The 13430-nt window shown below is 38.6% G+C and overlaps 1 long non-coding RNA gene across 1 annotated transcript; it reads left to right on the top strand.

Moving 5' to 3' along the window:
• Positions 1-7418: 7418 nt before the first annotated feature.
• LOC146489607 (uncharacterized) lies at positions 7419-10545 on the top strand. Its single transcript, XR_014863516.1, has 3 exons — positions 7419-7585; positions 9442-9571; positions 10399-10545. It is a non-coding gene; the product is annotated as an uncharacterized LOC146489607 (long non-coding RNA).
• The last annotated feature ends 2885 nt before the right edge of the window (positions 10546-13430 follow it).

Here is a 13430-nt window from a genome sequence, read left to right as displayed (position 1 = left end):
CAGCCACGATGAAATAACTGAAATGTGTAATTTTATATTCAAATTATGCAGAATTTCCTGACCTTTTACGGTCACTGACAATTTTCATTTTCTATACTTTTTGCAGCTCGTTTTTAAAATTTTATCCTTCCGCTTTCTTTCTTCCTCGCTTTTTCAGATTACTTTACCGGTGTAAAACTTGCTGAGCCAAAACATTCTGTTTAATTGTTTTTCTTACAGGCGGTCTCACAGACATTAAGAAGGTCTAAGAACGTTGAGGCTGAGATTAACAAAAATTTCAGAACATACAATTACCACTTTACCCAGGCCGAGAGTCATTTGGGAAAATTTCCATTTTGACCAAATGTTTTTAAAATCAACATTATAACTACCGATAAAATAATCCAGCAAAAACTTCAGTCTATATTGTCCAGTTAACCAAAATAATAGGTGTCTTGGTCACGTCCCCATAGATTCCTTGAAATACATGTACTATAACAGGTAACGTACGGAACATCTTAAGAACTTTTCAGGCTCAAATTGCCAAAAAATTGCCCAAAAATTGTCCATCCTCAGGCCAAAATTTCACGTTCTCGTAAAATCAAAGAGTGCAGTGTCCTCTAAAATGCCGAAATGGGTGCCCAGCCGTAAAAGGAAAAGACGAATAAATTATTATTTATTATGCAACTATAGTCTAAAATTAATTATCCCAACTGAAAAATGAAACCATCTGACACTCTCTGTTTTCACCTTGCACTAGTTTTAAACTGAAGCATGATATATTGTAGAACAATCACTGCGCTACTTTTTGTTTATTTATTTTATTGTAAAAGCCGAATACCATTTTTAAAAAAAGGTGAAAAGACGCTTTAGGGATGCTTTTAGCTCAGCGTAAACCCGTTTGCGGTTTATACGAAAGTTAATTTACGTCAGCAGCTAAAAAAGAAGATCTGAACTAAACCGTTTGTCAAAATGAACTTGTAAAGCCGAATACTGTTCAATTTGAATATATAATTTGCTATAAACTTTATTCTTTGCACATTTCTAAGAACCGAGCTATTTTCTTTTTTAGTGGAATTGTAACAATGAACAAATTGATGCGAAAAAAATTATAACACGATGATTCGGCGACAATTTACAAAGGAAGCTTGTCAGTAGAATGGCAGGTAGTAAGATCGATTGACTGAAAGAAGCGGATAATGACAAAAGGCGGGAGGTAAACACTGAAGAAACGGCCTAAATTAATGATGAAAAATATGGAATAAAGGAATGTGATTTAATGCAGGCATTTTTCAGCACCTTTCTTTTTGAAAGCGCGGAATTCATTGGTTGCTGGTCGCCAGACCTCCTCAGAGGGTGTCCACCCGACTCTGTCTTGGACGTGAATTCTGCCCTGTAAATTGGGAGGGGCGGGAACCGGTTTGCAAGGGAAACGCCCTGGGAATTTAATTGAATTTCCGTGAGAGAATTAGTTGAATTTCCGTGAGATCCATGTCTATGTAACATAAACCATACCATTCCATGACATGAATTCACTGGTGTCGTTGCCAATTGAACAGCAATCACTTTCGTTCAAACCAAGATCTGAACAAATTCGAAAGTGTCAACTGCACGTGGGTTGAACGAAAAACTTGTCAAGACCGAATGCTACTTAATTTGTCTGTAATATGCCACATCGTAGAATTCCGAAAGTAACGTTAATTTTTTATCTTCCTATTGAAGTCTTATAGAAATGCCCCTCTCCCCCACCCCCGCCAAAAAAAAATTGTGGTTAACCCCGAAAGTAGCGGCCCATCGCAAATGACAACTCAACAACAATAAAATGCCGTATTGTGTTTGATGTAACATTTCAAGTAGTACTTTTTGACTATAATACCATCTTACAAATAAATTGCCTCTATTTCGATCAACTTACAATATGATTAAAGTATTTAACTACGATTTTCAATTCTAGTATACAGCAAGGAGAATAGATAACACCTTAGAAACGAGGGGAATGGATACCTGTATTCAAGAACGACGACAGGCGAGAAGTCAGGAACTTCAGACCGGTCACAGTACTACCGGCTTTGTGCAAGATTTACGAAAAACGTTTGAGCAAGCAAGTAACTAAGTATATAGATCCAAAACTGAGCCACACCCTGTTAGCTTACAGGAGGAACAATGGATGTGAAAGTACCATTCTACGGCTTGTAAAGAACTGAAAAAAAAAAAGACCTAAACTATAAAAGGCTAGAGTAGTAGGTGTCTTATCGTCAGATATGAGCAAAGCATTCGATTCTCTTTGGCCGCCACTTCTGTTTAAAAAAATTTGGAATCATATCATTTTTCAGATGGGGCTCTACTTGGTTAGATCTTATTTTTCCCGGCGAAAAAACAGCGTTAGGCTAGAGTCGGTGAAAAATCAATGGGTGGTTGTTACAAGAGGCTACCCACAGAGGTCCACATTCGGACCTCTCTATTGTGAAATGTGTTTCAGAACGATCTCACTAAGGCTATTGTGGAAGCTGACATATCCATATACGCTGATGACCATCAGATATTTTCATCAGATCACTCGACTGGACGGGTGGAAGAGAAGTTATTACAGGATGGAAATAATATGACAAAATGGTACGAAGATAACCTACTGCAGATAAACATTAAGCAATATCAGTCGATGGTACTTGGTAAAAGCAATGGTACAGAGGGAATGAACATGCATATAGGTGGAGTTAAAATAGAGCAATCCCAAAATATCAAGCTATTAGGTATAAATATTGATTCTGATCTGAACTTTAGTAATCACATAAGGACCAGCCAGCAAATTAGAGTCCTCATGAGACTAAGGAATCTTATACCTGCCTCTGCCAAATTGCAATAATTCTCATGTTTAAAGCTAACAACAACCTATTACCGAAGTATCTACAAGACCTTTTCAATCTTCAAGGACAAGGAGAAAAACAATATAATCTAACAAACTCTGATTTTATCATGCCACACTTTAACACTATTAAGTATGGGAAACATTCTCTGACATATTTAGGACCATTTTTGTGGTCCAAGTTGACAAAGAAGGAACGTAACGTAAGTAACATAAGTAATTCGAACACGAAAAATGCCTCCTCTTTCTTCTTTACATTGAAAATCACCAATAGGCTCATGCCATCGATGGTTATTATCGTTTAATTTGTATCAATATGTATAAGAACGGCCTTCTGGATTTAAAGAAGTCACTGAAACAGAAACTGCTGCTCTCAAGCGTAATGTGGATGGAACAGCCTGAGTACTGGTCTCACTTGAGAAGTTCAGTATTTCTTCCAATCAATCGAACGTGAAAGCGATGGCTAAAATCTCTGTGTGTTTTAAATCCATCGAACAGCCTTAGCTTTCATTTAATTAAATTCCAAGTGTTTTGAATATCAAGGAAAATGTCCCAGCTGCATCTATACTAGCTACATAAGGATAACTGAATAATCAGCAGCCTTTCCGCCGAAAGAAACCTGTTTTAATTTGACAGAGAACGTTTCGTAAAGATGACTTATTGACTTCCAAATTAACCTAATTTCTTAGTCGGGCGTGGGAGTAGCTTAATGGTTCAAGCCAAGAGCTGCTTGAACAAAACTATGAATTACAGCACCATAGGTTTCTACTTTTATAGCTGTTCACGTAGTGCATCAATGACCAATTTATAAAATGCTTTAAATGAACCAAGAATTTGGTGAAACTGCTAAATATGCAGAAGGAACTATTGATATCGGTAATGAGTTTTTCCCGAAATTGCTTTTCCAATGTTTGAATGAAACATTTCCCTAGCAGATTTAATATCAATACTTTATCATATTATGAATTATCCGCCTATTAACGGCACTCAAACAACCTGAAATCTGTGGAAACCACAAGTTTGTAGTCAGATTCAAGGTTGGAAGCAAATGTCAACTGTTTTCACAACCGGACAGCTTGATTCACAAGAGATATCTGTAACAGCCACAGTAACGCAAAATTATGGGATAAGTGTTTTCATCGTTCCACGTAATACTTCAAAGAAATTAAAAAGCTATTCGTAAAATTTCTACTACCGGTTTACGTCAAGCGACTGGGATTGCATTTCCGGCACAGAAATAAATGGCAGTCTGGGGAGGTTCAAAAAGACCCCCAACAGAGGCTGATTTCGCTTGCTTTTAAAGGAAACTTCCACTCCGACAACAAATTGACGGAAATAGTGTCTAAATTCTAAATTTTAGTTTAAAAAGTAGAAGTGCCTTTCAAGTGTGCTAAAAATTAGATATGATCATCGCCTATTTTCGATTTCAAATTTCCCGGGCGCCGCCATTTTGGATTTCATGACGTCATACGGTTGCCGCTATTGTTAGTAACCAGGGGCCCGTTTCTCGAAAGTCCCGGTAACTTATCGGGCCCGGTAAGTGGCCCGTTAGGTCCCCGGTAATTTTACGGGTGTTTCTCGAAACTCCCGTTATTTACCATCCTGATAATTTTCCCGGTAAGTTGCCCGGTAATTTACGGGAGGTCATGACCTCCCGTAAAGTTACTGGGAAATCGCAAATGTTGCGACACTAAACAAAATTGCGGCCGGAGGCGGACTTTTTTGTTTAGTTAGAAGACCTCGGTCTTGTCAAAGACGACCTATTCTGGCCGACATGGTTGACTGCGAAGTCATAGAAAGATCACGAGCGAGAATCGAGTGGCTAGTGAATGAACTTGGAGACGAATTGCGGAGAAATACAGCGAGAAGCTGTCCGCTGGCTCTGGAAGCCGAGCAAACGCAAATACAGGCGTAGTACTATTGTTGTTGTTGTTGCTGTTAATGTTGTTTTAGATGTCTGAAAAGCGCTTATGGTGTTTGCATATGGGCGCTATATAAATTTGAAATTATCACTATTTTATTGTTATAAATTATCAACCAACGGCGGAAGAAAAAACAAATAAATATTTTGTCATGTAAACACGGCTTACTCGCCGCACATTATTACTTCGCATTGGCTTCCTTTTTAGCATAAAATGGGTTCCTGTCATGCAAAATTAATCCTACAGCAAGCAATATATTGTTTCCTTTGTTATTTGCAGAATTCTCATAAGAAGGAGGAAGTTAGAAATCTGACATGCTACAGATAAATCAGTGTAAACATAACCATTGATATAAACAGAGCGATCGCGATGAGAGTCGAATTATGCGCCGTCCTCGAAATACACAAGTGCAGTGTTTGCTGCATTAGCTAGAGGGAAAAGAATAAGAAGCTTACACACAATAGATAAACGAGAATAAAGAATTAAAAAAACCGTTCCATTTTTCGCAAGTAGTTTCAGCCGCATTTCAATTGATCGAGCCGTGTTATATGATACAAAAGCCGATTGCGGATCGGTTAAAATAGTGCTTCCTGTGCCGGAGAAGACGATCAAATCACGCCAGTTGAACTATAGCTATTCAATTTTAAGACTTGTATAAGATCCTTCCTTATTCCCAATATTCTCTATACTTACTAAGGCCGCTAAAAGTAAATTTGTATCAGTACGAACTGTTGAAATAGGCGTTGAAATAGGACACCACGCAGACACTGTTTCCCCGGCGGTCCCCACAGCTTGCTTGGCTTTATCTCTTCTACAACTTTGAAGAAATTATATACTGATCCTGGCTATTAGTTTGATCCTCACAACAAGAATTCATGGTGATAACATTCATAATCCTTTTCAGGTTCTATTTCGCATCAGGGCGTTTCCTGAAAGTAATTGCCGATACCATTCATGATGTAAAATAGTCTCTCTTGGTTGCTTTCCTTTGATAACACGAAAACGTTAAACTTAGAACGTATTGTATTGTCCTTCAAAAAGCATGAAGACAGTCCTGTCGCATCCATAGCCGTGCTTTTCTCGAATGAATCGAATGGATTACGTGTAGTCCTAAGTCGTTCTCCTTCTCTTGCGAACAAGTGTGAAGCGCGCGCAAGAGCCTGGCAATGGTCTCCCCTGGGTCTCCTATTTTACCGGGCCCGGAAATTACCGGGAAAGTTTACGGGTGCTTCGAGAAACTCATTATCGGGCCCGGTAAAGTTTCCCGATAACGGCCCCGATAAGTTAACGTGCCCGGAAATTACCGGGACTTTCGAGAAACGGGCCCCAGAAGTTCTTTTGTATGAATTGAGCAACCGTATTACGTCATGAAATCCAAGATGGCGGCGCCCGGGAAATTTAAAATGAAAAATAGGCTTTAATCAAATTCTGTTTTCTCCGACACAGAAATATTATTTCCATGTTTTCCAACGAAATTTGAAACTAGATTGTATTTTCAACAATTTAACGTTAATTTATTTCAAGAGTGGAATTTTCCTTTAAGCACAATCGTGATCATGGAAAGGCATTTACATGACTGCGATTACCTGTGCCTTAGAGTTTCCTCTACTTCACTGGCTAGCAAAATTATTTTTTAGTTTCTGAAAATGCCTTTTTTGAATTTGTTCAACTTTTTATTTTATCTTTCAACCACAAGGTCGCCCTACCTCCAGGTTCGTTGGCTCTTGGTTTCACTTTCTGATAATTTACGTCAGGTTACTGACAAAATTATTGATTGGAAAAATTCTTCACAAACTTAGCGGGGCAACAGAAAAGGTCTTGCCTAATCCCGACCTCGAATTAACAAATACAAACAGTGAAGCGTTAAATAATTTTCGTTTATTCAGGGCCTTGCCACATTTCATTTTAAATTAACGTTGTTTACGTCATGAATATAATCATTCTTGAAGTTTCACCTTCAAAACCCTGAAGGCGACACGACATAATTGGAAAAAGGAGTGCGGTTTTAGCTGTTTCACCTGGTAAAAAAAAGCTGTTTTTGTTTTGATATCAACAAACTTGTTTTCTACACAAAATTTAAAGTCGATCGCCTATTGACTGTAGAGGTAAAAATCTCCACCCAAACTGTAGGTGAACATACGATATCTTCAACAAAAATAGGGCCAAGAAAAGATCGATAGGCGAATGATAAGAGCACACAATAATTATCAATAACTGCATACGGTTGGATGATGGAGATAACATTGTTTAATCCTTACTGGAAGGATGAACAGCCAAGATATTCAGAATAGAAATAAATAACTGCGTGTGGTAAAATAGGTGCCTTTCATTTTTACGATGAGAACTTTGCAGAATACATCAGTGGCTATTAAACTTTTCGGCGGCACTGACAGTAGCTAATTTTATTATATATTCTATAATTCCTGTGCAAAAAACCCAATGCATTGATAAGAGTATTGATAACTCGTACGATCAGATTTCTAGCTTAAACATTGATAATTTATATTTTATTAATGACATTTTTCATATTGTTATTGGTTGATCCTACGAAAGAGATGAAAAAAAAAAAACTAATACGAGCGATTAACATAAACCTCAACATAAGAAAAATAATTAAGAATTTATACTTGCTAAGCTGTTTATTCCAAAACATTCTTTTTCATTCTCATTTTGCAAGTAAACGTTGAGAAGTACGGAAGTAAAATCCGCTTAATCATGAAGATCGTTATTGTTTTCCTGGCAGTACTGCTGGTATGTGCCGCTCTGGATTTGAATTTTGATGATGGAGACGACACGAAAGAAATGGAGGATCTCACCAACTGTGAGTAGAAAGTTGAGGCAGTTTTCTTACATTTTTTCTTTATCTTATTTTTTCTTTATTTTTCTGGACATCTTTCCATGTATATTGTTCCCTTTTTCAATATTGGTCATACGAACCGCGTAAAATCGAAAATCGGGCCTTTTTTAAAATTTGTCTAGTTTATTTTATCTTAAAGGCACCTCTTAATGGCTGTAGCAGAAAGGAGAAATCATGAGATAGCTACAGCAAGTTAAACTATAAATTCTGACAGAGCTAATAAGCCCACATTGATCTATCGGAAATTAAAGTGGCACACAGTTAAACTTTATGAATCTGCCCATTTCTTTACTGGACGAAATCTTACGAACAAGCAATGTTACCTTGCTTGGCGAGAAAACACGCACGGATATTCATCCACAGATATTACTTTTTTCCAGAAACAAACAGTTTCCGAGAACGAAGATCAAGGAACCGAACTATGAGCTTCAAGGAATAGGATAATGCCCAGGATCAATCTTCGTGCATACTTTTTAATAAAGGTTATTGTATTCAACCAATTCCACCAATATCCACCAATATTCACCAATTCCTTTCGCTGAATGTGTGTGGGACTGATATGGGAGGATGAGTTTTTTGTGTTTTTGATACCGTTATCGGAAAACTAATGACTGTTTTCTAACAAGGGAAGTTTATCCTTCTACATACCATAAAAGATGTTGTTTTTTATGGGCAGTATTTCAATGTGAGGCCCCGTACTGCTGGTTTTTGACCGGGAGGCGAAGTTCAACATTTCAGCTTATCAGCTTTGCCCCACTCGTTACGCGGACAGCGGCCTACATAACCCAATAAATTACAACGTTATTAAACAGGACATAAACTGATAAAACGATAGCAATTTTTAACTGTAATCGATGTTCTGGAACCACCAAATTGTGACCGCTAGCTCCATCAACAAAGAAAATAAACTTTTTCACTAAAAATACCACAAGATTAGAAGTAGGCGTAAACTGAACAAAAGCCACGCACTACGTTTCAGGATTTGAGCGAGAACTTGTTTAGCATCAATTTATAATTAATATATTCCGACCAGCAGGCTGAGTTCACACGGGACCGGTCCGAAATGGATCTGGTTAGGACCGAGTGTGATCACGCTTTATGAGCTTCTGTTCACACAGGACCGGTTGGGTACTGGATCAATAGGGCAAGGAAGCTTTTTTACCATTAAATCAGGCGCAGAATAGATGGAATGGTTAGTTGCCTTAAGGTAGTTAAACCGAGACTCTTGCTAAGTAATGCTGGTAATTTCCTTCTCGTGTCATTGCTGTAAATAGTTCAATGTTCTCGCAGGTTAATTCAGCGAAATTAACTAGAATCCAAGCTTAAATTGCACTGCTTGTAGCCAAACGAAGCGGCATAGGTGTTTACACGATGCCACTTATGACCGGAACGGTTTCAGGTAACGGATAGCAGGTCCCATGTGAACAAAAGCCCTATCCGGTCCGATTTTTGAAGCGGATCTATTTGGAGCCGGTATAGACGTACGGTCTACGGGCGTACCCATCGACCCCACCCCTCTTCAGCCTATAGGTCTGATAAACCGAAAACTTTGATGCTTTCGCTCCGTTATCGAAAAGCACCGTATCTCTGTCACTGTTGCTGGGAGGTTTTCTCCAGTTCTATTTCTTTAATTAGCAAATACAGTTTTTTGTCTACCGATACAAATACAATGGACGTACGTTTAGAATCCAATACAATTACAGTTTAATGCTATATAATTTGTAATTCAATTATAATTCGTGGCGCAACACAAAAAAATGACTAAGCTACGCTTGTGTATTCTCCCAACAACTGTTCTTCTTTCTGTACTTGATTTGCAGTAATACGAGAGGAACGTTCGTGTGGTAACAGGCGTCGCTTCTTTACTTGTTTAAATGCTAAACGAAACAAAGCCTTGTGCCACCGAGGCTACTATGCCAACGGCTGTAAATTAACATGCGGGTTATGCTGGTAAGAAGTACAATAGAAATGCCTTTTAAAACTTTTTTTTTTTTCACTTGCAGTGCACGCATGGTGTATTTTTTCACTCCTATCTAAGCCGTGATATTTGAACCCTTGCCAAGTTTGACTGGTTTTCACTGGTAACGGTTTTCTAGCAGCAGTAGGTTTCTCCAAGACCATCTAACAATCCTTTAGTAGAGTTAACTCTCCTTTCTCAGGCCAGTGAATTGACGTGGCAACTCTTCCATGGCGAGAAAGTCTTCTTCGTAAAAAGAGTTGTCACAAGGAAAGGAAATGTTAAGTTTTTCAAAGTTTTTCCCCACCAAACTATCCCACTTGATTTAATCGTTACCCGCTCCTGGTTGCACAAAGCTGGTAAGCTTAAGACGTTTTACCAACAGCAAAGTGGGGTGGGACCTTTCGCCTTACTTTTTGAAGGGACTTTTGTCACATACTGGGGGCTTTTATTACAAAGTACATAGATCATTTACGATATGTAATAGGCCATTTCCGAGTTGCTGTGAACCTCACCATTAAAGCGAGGCTAAGTGCAAAACGTTTCATATAAAAATTAATTTTGTTTGCATATCAATGAAAACGAATTTTCAGAACAAAAACTTTGCACTTAGCCTCACTTTAAAAGTGAGGTTCAAAGCAACTCGGAAATGGTCTATTGCATGCAGTCTACTTAGTCTTGACACTGGTTGCAAGTTATAAGCAACGAGATACGACGACAATCCGCTTTCCTATGACAGGATTCCTTGTGGCTCAAAAGACAATATCTCTCTGTTTTAAATCTCGATGACTCTAAACAGTTTGCTGATTTTACTTTTCAGATGATTTCTCCAAACTGAACACTGTTTGATGACAAACGAGTTCATTATACTCATTTTACTGAGTGTTTTACGTGATTTCAGAAATGTTGTTCAGTGAATAAAAAAAGATCGATGATCTGTACAAGTTTGCGCGTCTTTTTTTATCAGTCATTTTAACCTAAAAAGTCTGTAAGAATGCTGGTGCTGCTTTCTGTGAGTAAATTTCCAAGATAGACTTTTGGGAAAGGTGTTACTCTTTTTTCTTTTGAAGTTTAAAAGATGATTGCGTGAAAAACCTATCGTGGTATTTAGTAAATTAACCCCTTCAGGCTGCTGGTATATCGGAGGGTAATGCCCTAGACTAAAAGATTGTTAGAAAAATAAACAGTTCGCCGAGAAGTGAAGCTTCGAGAGCAAGTGTGAAATTTTGAGGACATTATAATCCATTATTCCAACAAGCTGGAAAGGGGTTTACTTATTTTATTGATTTCTGAATTGACACTCCTTACTATGGAAAAGACTAACTATTATGCAACTGGTAAACATCCCATCACGAAACAAACATGGTTTGAACAAAAATGAACCCATTGACCATCCTTTTAAAGTTGTAAGAAATCTTCAAGCACGTTTGACTGCTTGACTATCAAAGTATCCTCACTACATATACAATTAGCCCGTAACTGACGCGTGTAAGAATTGCACAATGCCTTGCGGCCTTGTTTCCAATAGCGCGGTTTTAATCGCTTCCTGGCCAGTTCTACCGAGTTTAGTGGAAGTGCCGTTCAAGTTTCCGATCCTTCCCACCTGTACCTACCCTTGTGGCAGTTGGCGCCACATTCCCACGATTTTCGGCACTTTTCTCCTTTGGGAATCATACCCACAGCGACATGAAAAAGACTCTTCCATTGTTTTGTCATATTTATTCCTAGGGCGCAATCCATGAAGCCAAAATTTCCGTTTGTCAAATGGAATTAACGTTTTTTTCCAGTCTAATGGGCCAATAATCGTCCTCGGCAGATGATTATGTACTTCCGAGGTATCGATGAAATTGTAAGTTCAACTATATTTTAAGCTTATATATACAAGCAATAAATATGATCGTACGTACCTTAAGCGTATTTCTCGAGTCATTCTTCTTTGTTTTCAACCCATCCGACAATGTGATCAATGGAAGGTACAATGTTTCCTTCGTTATCAGTGCAAATAACTTTTAATAAGTATTCTAAGTCATCTGAGGTGAAGAGAATGCATTTTGTACACCGTACCGCTGGCCTAGTGCCAGGTTGCGCGAGTGTCACGTTTAATCGAAATGAAATCCCCAAGAAAACAGAAAGTTCCCGAAATTTCCAAATTTCCGGGAAAAAGAACAATTTCCAGACGTTGACCAAAATTTTCAAAACGGGCTTTTGGTATTTCGCTGGTCAGTATTTCAGGTCCCATAACCCCTTACGAACTCCGTTTCAAGATGGCGGCCGACGGTGAGGTTGAACGAGTATTTTAAAAAAGTTTTGTTTGTATTTAAGGCCTTGTTTCAATTGCTGTTGTTGTCCTGTTTTGAATCAATAGCATACCGGAACTCTAAAAGAAAAAAAGAAGCATTTTCGAATTGTAAATGACTGACTAATTTTATAGATCGACAATGTGCTGTTTTGTTGACGTGTACGTGTATTTCAATGTTTTGCGGATTTAAAATTTGGTAAATTCAGTTTCACTGTTTAGGGCCGCTCCTTTTGCATCTCTACGCCTCCCTGAGGGGACTAGTCGCAGGAACTTGTTTCAGGGACTAGTCTGCTGCATCGAAATAGCAAAATTTATGCCGTTTTCACTGAAATTCAGGAAAGCGTAGAGACGAAAAAGGAGCGGTCCTAAACAGTGAAACCGAAGTTACAAAATTAACCTCAAAACATGGAAATACACGTACACGTCAATAAAACAGGACAGTTATTTACAATTTGGAAAACGTTTTTTTGTTTTCTTCCAGAGTTCAGTACATGTATACTACTGACCTGTTCGAACAATGCCTTTAATACCAAAAAAATTCAAGATTTATTCTCCAGGCCATGTCGAATGAAATTCCATATTCAAAATCGGCCGCCATCTTGAAAAGGAGTTTGTAAGCGGTTATGGGACCTAAAATACTGATCAGCGATTGGTGTATTTTCATTTGGTCGCAGGGACCTGTCCCACGGACAGTTCACACGCAGGGACAAGCATAATTTGAGGGGACTGAATTCAAACCATGTTTGAATTCGTGGGACAAGTCGCAGGGATCAAATTGTGGTCCCTGCGACTAGATTTATGGATGAAAATGGGTAGTTTACAGGGAGGGACTTGGTCCCGGGACTAGTCGCAGGGACCAGTCCCTTCGTGTGTGCCGACCTTAATGACGTGAGGTAACGTCGAAACGTCGTCAATTTTTTAAAGGCTTCAAAATCAGGCTTCAGCCGCTTAGCGTTCAATTTTGTCGTGCAATCTAACTAGTTTAGTAGTCTTTATTAAACTGAGATTGGATTACAATGACTGGGACCAAAAACTGATCAAAAAATCGGTCGACTGTTATCGTCTGTTATTTTTCAACACATTGTAATACTGCCTAAATATGGTCATGGTGCACTCAATATTCGTCGTCCGTACACAGCAGATGTCGTGCGATCAGATAGGTTATTTCTTGAGTTGGGGAAAAAAATGACAAAGCGCTTTAAACAAGTAAGGACATTAGAAGATTGTCTCCAGCTTTTCTACAATAAAACTTTCCTTTGTTGTCACTACGTTTAATAACAAAACAATTATCCTGCTCAATCTTGTGGAATACCCCCTGATTTTAGCCAACTCGGCACGGCATACGGCCTGGTCGGTTAAGTGCCCGGCGATATTCCGCCCGATTTCGCAGGATAATTGTTAAATAATCACCGTACGATTTTGTACCATGTATTTTGTCCAACGAGAACGCGTGCCAATTAATTATAATGGCTCATATACCATGGCCACTAAGCCAATCAAATTCCTGGATTGCATTATGCACAGCCTGCGTCGCCGCAGACAGTCTATACAAT

The sequence above is a fragment of the Pavona decussata genome, unplaced genomic scaffold, assembly GCF_977016875.1.
Source record: "Pavona decussata unplaced genomic scaffold, jaPavDecu1.1 SCAFFOLD_4, whole genome shotgun sequence".
NCBI lineage: Eukaryota > Metazoa > Cnidaria > Anthozoa > Scleractinia > Agariciidae > Pavona > Pavona decussata.
The sequence above is the reverse complement of the archived record's forward strand: the minus strand, read 5'-3'. Positions and strand labels throughout refer to the sequence as shown.